The 7308-nt window shown below is 40.3% G+C and overlaps 1 pseudogene across 1 annotated transcript; it reads left to right on the top strand.

Moving 5' to 3' along the window:
- The first annotated feature begins 4601 nt into the window (after positions 1-4601).
- On the top strand, positions 4602-5781 carry LOC110769179 (putative O-methyltransferase 3; annotated as a pseudogene). The gene is made up of 2 exons (XR_015834631.1): positions 4602-5373; positions 5461-5781. The product of XR_015834631.1 is annotated as a putative O-methyltransferase 3 (transcript).
- Positions 5782-7308: the final 1527 nt, after the last annotated feature.

Below are 7308 nucleotides of genomic sequence, written 5' to 3' on the forward strand. Positions count from 1 at the left end.
TTTATTCTAATTCTTTAGAACAACACTTTAAACATCTGAATATCTTTTTGAGAGTTGTGAAGCATGCAGGATTAGTGGTTTCGGCAAAGAAAATGAAATTATTCTCTTCAAAGATTCGTTTTTTGGGACACAATATTAATAAGGGACTGATAGTTCCTATTGATCGAGCAATATCCTTTGCTGAAAAGTTCCCTGATGAGATAAGGGACAAGCAACAGTTACAAAGGTTCTTAGGAAGTCTTAATTATATAAAAGATTTTTATAAAGATTTGGCTCAAGATTCAAAATTGTTATACCAAAGGTTGAAAAAGAACCCAACTCCCTGGTCAGAAGAACACACCAAAGCAGTAAGAAGGTTGAAAATTAAAGTCAAAGAACTTCCTTGCTTAGCCTTAGCCAACCCCGAAGCCTTTAAAATAGTAGAAACAGATGCTTCAGAAATCGGGTATGGAGGAATCCTAAAACAGAAGGTCAATAATTCAGAACAACTGGTTAGATTCACTTCTGGAGTTTGGAAACCGGCTCAAAAGAATTATTCTACTGTTAAGAAAGAAATGCTAGCCATAGTCCATGCTGTTTCTAAATTCGAGAGTGATCTTTTAAATAAAAAATTCCTGATAAGAGTGGATTGCAAGGCTGCAAAAGACATTCTGTTTAAAGATGTAAAAAATTTAGCATCAAAACAAATTTTCGCAAGATGGCAAGGAATACTATCTGCTTTCGATTTTGATATTGAATTTATTAAAGGTGAAACTAATGCGCTCCCTGATTTCTTAACTCGAGAATTTTTGCAGGGTGCGAACCAGGAGTTCCGGACAAATGACTCCAAGTAGGAGCTCTTCAGGAGCTCTTGCTAGGTCTTCCCCGACTGATCCAAAGCCCTTGATGACTTCTTCTCCATATAATAAGGGTAAGGAGAAGCAGATTGCTGAAAATCCATTCCGTGAGTATATGAATATGTCTGTAGCAATTATTGAAATGAATGATCTGGACAAACATCCGAATTTTCTAGCTGAAAAATATTTAAGGGATAACCTTCCTCCCTTGAATAAGCCCCGTCTATTTTATGAAACTCTCCTAATTGAAACTAAATCTGTTAATATAGTTCATCGTCATAGAGGTGAAAATACCAACACAATAGCCTTTTCCAAAATCCAAATTCTAAATGTTATTTCCTTGGAAGAATGGGGTCCTAGCCCTGAAAGGGCTAAAAGATTTATCCATCCTGAAATTAGGCCATATTCATATAATTTCTGGGATTATAAAAAAGCATGGGAATATGTCTTATGTTTTCAAAATCAAAACTATTCTCATACTTGGTTCATCCAATTTAAGCTTCGGGCTCTGAAAGAACTCCCAAATTGGTTCAAGAGCTTTTTCCTTATCTGGGGTCCTACTATGGAATACCTTCCTCCTGAAATTAAGGAGTCTTTTCAAATGAAATTTTGTAAATGAAATAAGAATCATCCTGATCAGAGGACTTTGTTCATGTGGTTCATGATAATGTATGAGTTACCTTGGATATTAAAATGGGAATATGTTATCTCGGAAGACATTGATGAGGAATGGACCTATATTCCTAACTTAGTCCGAAGCATCTTAATTCGTTGGTGGGACAAATTCACAAGAGACCATTTAGTTCCTGTCAAGATTACCCCAGCAATTATTCCCTCCTTTGATCCTGTTGCTGCTCAGCCTTTGGTCACTTCTTCTGCCAGTCTAAGTGTTTCGCAAAGGCTACAGATGCTGATAGATCAGCCAGGCTCTTCTTCATCAAAAGAAGATTTGAAGAAGAAAGTCCTCGAGATCCTGGATTTAGATGACGAGTCGATGGCATCAGCTTTCGCCACTCAACCTGAAGATGAGGTGGACCCTTTTGCTAATGAAGACATGCTTGACCACTTTCATCCGGATCTCTATTCGGATCTTTATGGTGGGCCCAAGTAATATTATGTCTGATAAGAAGACAATTTGTGTTTACTGTATTTTTTGATAAAGCTTTTTACTTTTACGTTTTTCTGGTAAAAGCAAGACGTGCCTGCTTTTACTCTGTTTTTATTTGCTTTTGTAAGAGTCTGCCTTTTTCCTTTTTTGGCCGTTTGCGTGAACGATCGGACAGAATCATTAAAGTGAAGATGCCGCTCTACTGTAGGCTGCTTTGTGATCTTCTGCCTCTAATTGACACGTCAACAGCCAGGAGACTTTAAATGAAGGGCTTCTCCTCCTCTGTGAAGCACCGAAAAAGATCACCTCTCAAGCAGAAAATAAACTTTGTGTTTTGAGTGTTTTGGAGTGTTTTGGAGTGTTTTCAAGTGCTGCTTCTGCGAAGCTTCTGTTAAGCACTAGTGCTTTCCCTGCTGCTATGTAAGTTTGTTGAATATTAATGATACTACGTTTGATATCGTATTTAATTTCTCTATATTATTATCCTTGGTTTTGGCTTTGTATGTTTGAATTCCTCATAATAATTATGTTTATTCTCTACGTCTCTACACTACCTTCCGCTCGAAAGCTTAAAATTGATTGAGAAAAATTTTGCTCTTAAGAGTCTGGGCCAGTACCTGGTATCAGAGCCAAAGTCCCTAGAAGAGTTGTTAAGTTTAAGGTTCAAACTAAGTTGTTGGTTTAATCTTCTGGTTTTTCTATCAAGTTTCCTTTACTCACTAGTCATTGAGTTGTCTAGCTGTCAGATAGGCTCATTAGCCGTTGCCCGATAAGCTAAGGCGTTGAGAGACCTAGGCAGGGACTAGCAACCTTGAATTAGGAGGAGAACAGAAGGAAAGCATAAAATCCAGAATTTTTAAATGGCAAGCCTTAGGAGAATCTTGTCTATCCGTTCTTCTGGAGAAGCAAGCTCTAGTAACAGTCCTAGCCATAGAACCCTACGAGTTAAAAACTCTCAAGAAATAATCATGCGGGACGTAGAAAAGGAGTTGTGCAACTGGGATATACCCAGAGTACCCATCACTGATATATACTATATATATATATATATACATAATTAATTATTTATGAACCTTACATGAGTTTGATATCAGGGTATTCGAAGCTTGTTTATTTTATTTTATTTTATTTTAATCCGTTTTGCTTTAATTTATCTTATTTTATTTTATTTAAGTTGTTTGCCTTGATCTTTTTATTATTGGATATGGTATTATACTCTAGTATTTCTAGCATACTCTGTACCCCGAGTTTTAGTGATACCCGGACCGGGGGAGCGAGGATTGCGGATCAGGTTGACCAAATGTCTTCTGAGTCTAGCAAGGATTACAGGGCAGGACGTGTCACCAATGGTGTCACGAGGAATTAATAGTTATGACTTTCCAAGAATGATTACTTGAATCTAAATGCTTTTATTCCTTCATTTGAAGATAGTTATTGCCATGTGAGTAATGCCAGTAAGCTTGGAACATAAAGCTGAAATGAAATAGAAGAGCTACGTGTGGCTTGATCCCTCAGTAAGGATACGTAGGCAGCCTTTTGTTACAAGGTGCGGCCACGAGTTGGAGTCTTTGAGATTGTTAATGTATTATTGGTATTCTGAGAGCCGAGATGAATTTTACTAGCTGAATGATTTATTTGATTTATTGAGGCCTGAGGCCATAATAATATGATGCTTGATTTTTGATATAATTTGATACATGCTGGCAGTTCGGTTATATTCGTATATGCTTGTTTGACAGGTGGAAGTTTTTGGGGAAATGTTTAGTTTATAGGGGAGACTCTGCCGAATTTTCGGTAGAAGTCGAGCCTGAAATTCTTTGGATTTGGTTTAGAAGGGTATTTTTGGTCGTTGTGCCTGGCACCCGCCAGGTGTCGGACACGCACAGGGTTCGGCTCGGATTCCAAAGTGGAATTTGGGTTGGGTCCTGTCATCTAGCTAAAACCAGTACAGTATAGCATGTAGATCATGTTCCCGAGCCAAAAACTAAACTGTCAAAAGCCAACAAAAAGGCATTTAGCCCACATAAAGGCATATAGCCCACAAAGAGGCATATGCTCACCTGCTACAGCTAACAAAGTCTCTACGGTTTTTTTTTTTAACAAAGCAATAGCTCCAATACTTTCTATGTGAACCTATGCCAAGACGAAGGCAACATCTGCTTTCTGATTCGCACAACCGAACCTACAAGGATGGAGTCAGAAATACCAACAAATATCATCTATAAACACACAGGCCGCATATAGAGACACAAGAGACCGAGATTCTTATTGTGATCTAGTTCTTGCAATTTATATGAATCAAGGCAATCGAGTGTCTATCAACATTGAAGAGGGGGTGAAACAAGGCCACAGCTGCCTTATGGGCAGAGAGCGAAAATGAAACTTACGTGTTGTCCTTGCGTATAAGTGTTCTCCCACAACTTGATACACAGGTGTCAAGGCATTGAACAATTCCAATATGACATGCCAGAGCATAAGAACACGACACGAATGCGACGTGGATTAGTTTGTTCACACATGGAAAACATGGGTATCCCAATTTCCAAATGTCTCTCTCTCTCCTTTATGGCATTAAGCTCCTCTAGCTCCCCTCCACTCCACACACTTTATAAAGAGATGTGCATCAATCTTAATTCTCACCAAATCTTGAGCCAATAGCAAGGCATGGGTAGTGAAGTGAGAGCAAGTCATGAGCTACTCCAAGCACAAGCCCACATTTGGAACCACATTTTCAGCTTCATAAATTCTATGTCCCTCAAATGTGCAGTTCAATTAGATATCCCAGATGTCATCCAAAAACATGGCCAACCCATGACTCTTTCCGAGCTTGTCTCCGCCCTACCAATTTCCCCAACAAAAGCTCATTTCATCCCACGCCTCATGCGAATCTTAGTCCACTCCGGCTTCTTTGCCAGAGAAAGTCTGAGTGGCGGCGGCGAACAAGGTTATGTACTAACAGACGCCTCCGCACTCCTCCTGAAAGACAATCCCATGAGCGCAAGGCCCTTCTTACTTGCCATGCTCAATCCCATCTTAACCGATCCATGGTGGTCTTTGACCACTTGGTTCCAAAATGACAATCCTACGCTGTTTCACGTGGTGCATGGGATGACATTTTGGGATTATGGGAACCAGGACCCGACTCTTGCACATTTTTTCAATGACGCCATGGCTAGCGATGCCCGGTTGATCTCAAGCTTGATGATTGACGACTGCAAGGGGGTGTTTCAAGGAGTGGATTCATTGGTTGATGTGGGCGGTGGGACGGGAACCGTGGCCAAGTCCATTGCTGATGCCTTCCCTCATACGAAATGCACTGTACTTGATCTCCCTCATGTAGTTGCTGACCTAAAAGGGAGTAAGAACTTGGAATATGTTGCAGGGGACATGTTTGAGGCTGTTCCTGCAGCCGACGCTATTTTTTTGAAGGTAAATCATCTCATTCTTAGTGATATTATATTGTTAAATACAGATTTCCATTTATGATTTTGTTTGGTGATTGTGTATGACAAACAGTGGATATTGCATGACTGGACTGATGAAGAATGCGTGAGAATACTTGAGCGATGTAAAGAGGCAATTACAAGAGAGGGCAACAAAGGCAAGGTGATTATCGTAGATATGATGGTGGAGAACAAGAATACAGATAAGGAATCTGGGGAAACACAACTTTTCTTCGATATGCTAATTAATGATGGTCTTGGTTAAAGGAAAAGAAAGGAATGAGAAAGAATGGGCTAAGCTCTTTTCTGACGCAGGTTTCAGCCACTATAAGATTACTCCCTGTTTGGTTTAAGGTCTCTCATTGAGGTTTATCCTTGATTTATAATGAAGCACACCTGCTTAATATATTATGTTGGCAGCATGTAGTGTATTGTAATGTTGTTCAGGGTAAATTAATGTTACATAGTTTATTTAGTATTGTATTATAATTAAATGCAAGTTTGTCAAATTGGGAGCTGCTCTGGAAATTCTGTGGAAAATTTTGGATTTAATTCTTGTTATATATGTATGGAACATGGATAAGTGGGGACTTTTGTCTCTTTGCTTAGAATCTGTAATCAACACGACCTCTTCTAACTATCTAGTTCTCTCTTCGTAGTTCGGCAACTGCTTAGATTTCTCAAACTCCTTTTCCATATTAGGCAAAATCTCACTTTTGATCCCTGTGGTTTATCACTTCTTCTACTGAAGTCTTGTGGTTTCAATTTGATAATTTTCACCCATGTAGTGCAATTCAAGGACATTCTCCAACTTTTGTCAAATTAGAGTAACTGCAATTACTTGTTGAAGAGCATTTTGCTCCAAAACAAGAAAGATAAAATATATATATATATATATATATATATATATATATATATATATATATATATAAAGAAAAGGAAAGAAAGAGAAGGGAGAGAGAAACCCTCCGCACCACCACCCCTGCCAGCCCACACACCAACCACAACACTCGACCCCATGTCCCCAACCCAATACAAATCTACCACCGCCATCTCTCTCTCTCTCTCTCTCTCTCTCTCTCTCTCTCTCTCTCTCTCTTTCATGCCCCCGCCGTGACTGTAACACCAATCCCCCAATTCCCTCATCCAAACCATGTATCTCCTTGCCGATGTTCCCCAGTGCACCCTACCCCTCCTTGATATCTACTCACCACACCGAGTCCCTCCCCCACGCCAGCCCAAAGTAGAAGCCAGGGCCAGCCCTAAGGCATGGGCAAGGAGGGCGACAGCCATGGGCCTCCAATTAAAGGGACCCCAAAATTTTAGGGAGCTTCTATAGTGAGGGGAAAGTTATAAGGGGTGTTTTTGAGGGGTATGTAAGAGCCGTTGGATTTCATCCAACGGTGAGTTTTCAATATTGGCTTTTTGGTAAAACCGGGTTGAAATTACCCATACCAAAGAGATGCAATCCGAAAGTGTAAAGCACGCTCTCTCATCCTGGTTAACCCTCCTTCCTCCCAAGCCACCCACTCTGCAATATGTTTTTCTTCTCTCTCTCTCTCTCTCTCTCTCTCGCCATCTCTGGTTTGTGGTTATCAAAGAACCAAAATCCATTCAGCAAATATCTTGCAACCAACACAGACACAACGGAGGGTTTTGGGTCTTTTTTTTATTATTGACACTTTATCATCTCAAAAATTCATTTTCTAACGCCCAACTTCTCCTAATTCCTCTCCTTTCTCGCACTCTCTCAAATCTTGCCTCAGCTCCAGCTCGCCAGCCATCTCCCTACTGTCCAATCCAGTTCTCCACCCATCAATCGTCATAACCCAGCTCTCCTCAAATTCGGAACCCTAGCTTGACCCTAGCCAAGCCGCCGCAACTCACGACCTCCGTTGTCGACCTCCACCGCGAAGCCACT

The sequence above is a fragment of the Prunus avium genome, chromosome 3 (assembly GCF_965620075.1).
Source record: "Prunus avium chromosome 3, drPruAviu1.hap1.1, whole genome shotgun sequence".
NCBI lineage: Eukaryota > Viridiplantae > Streptophyta > Magnoliopsida > Rosales > Rosaceae > Prunus > Prunus avium.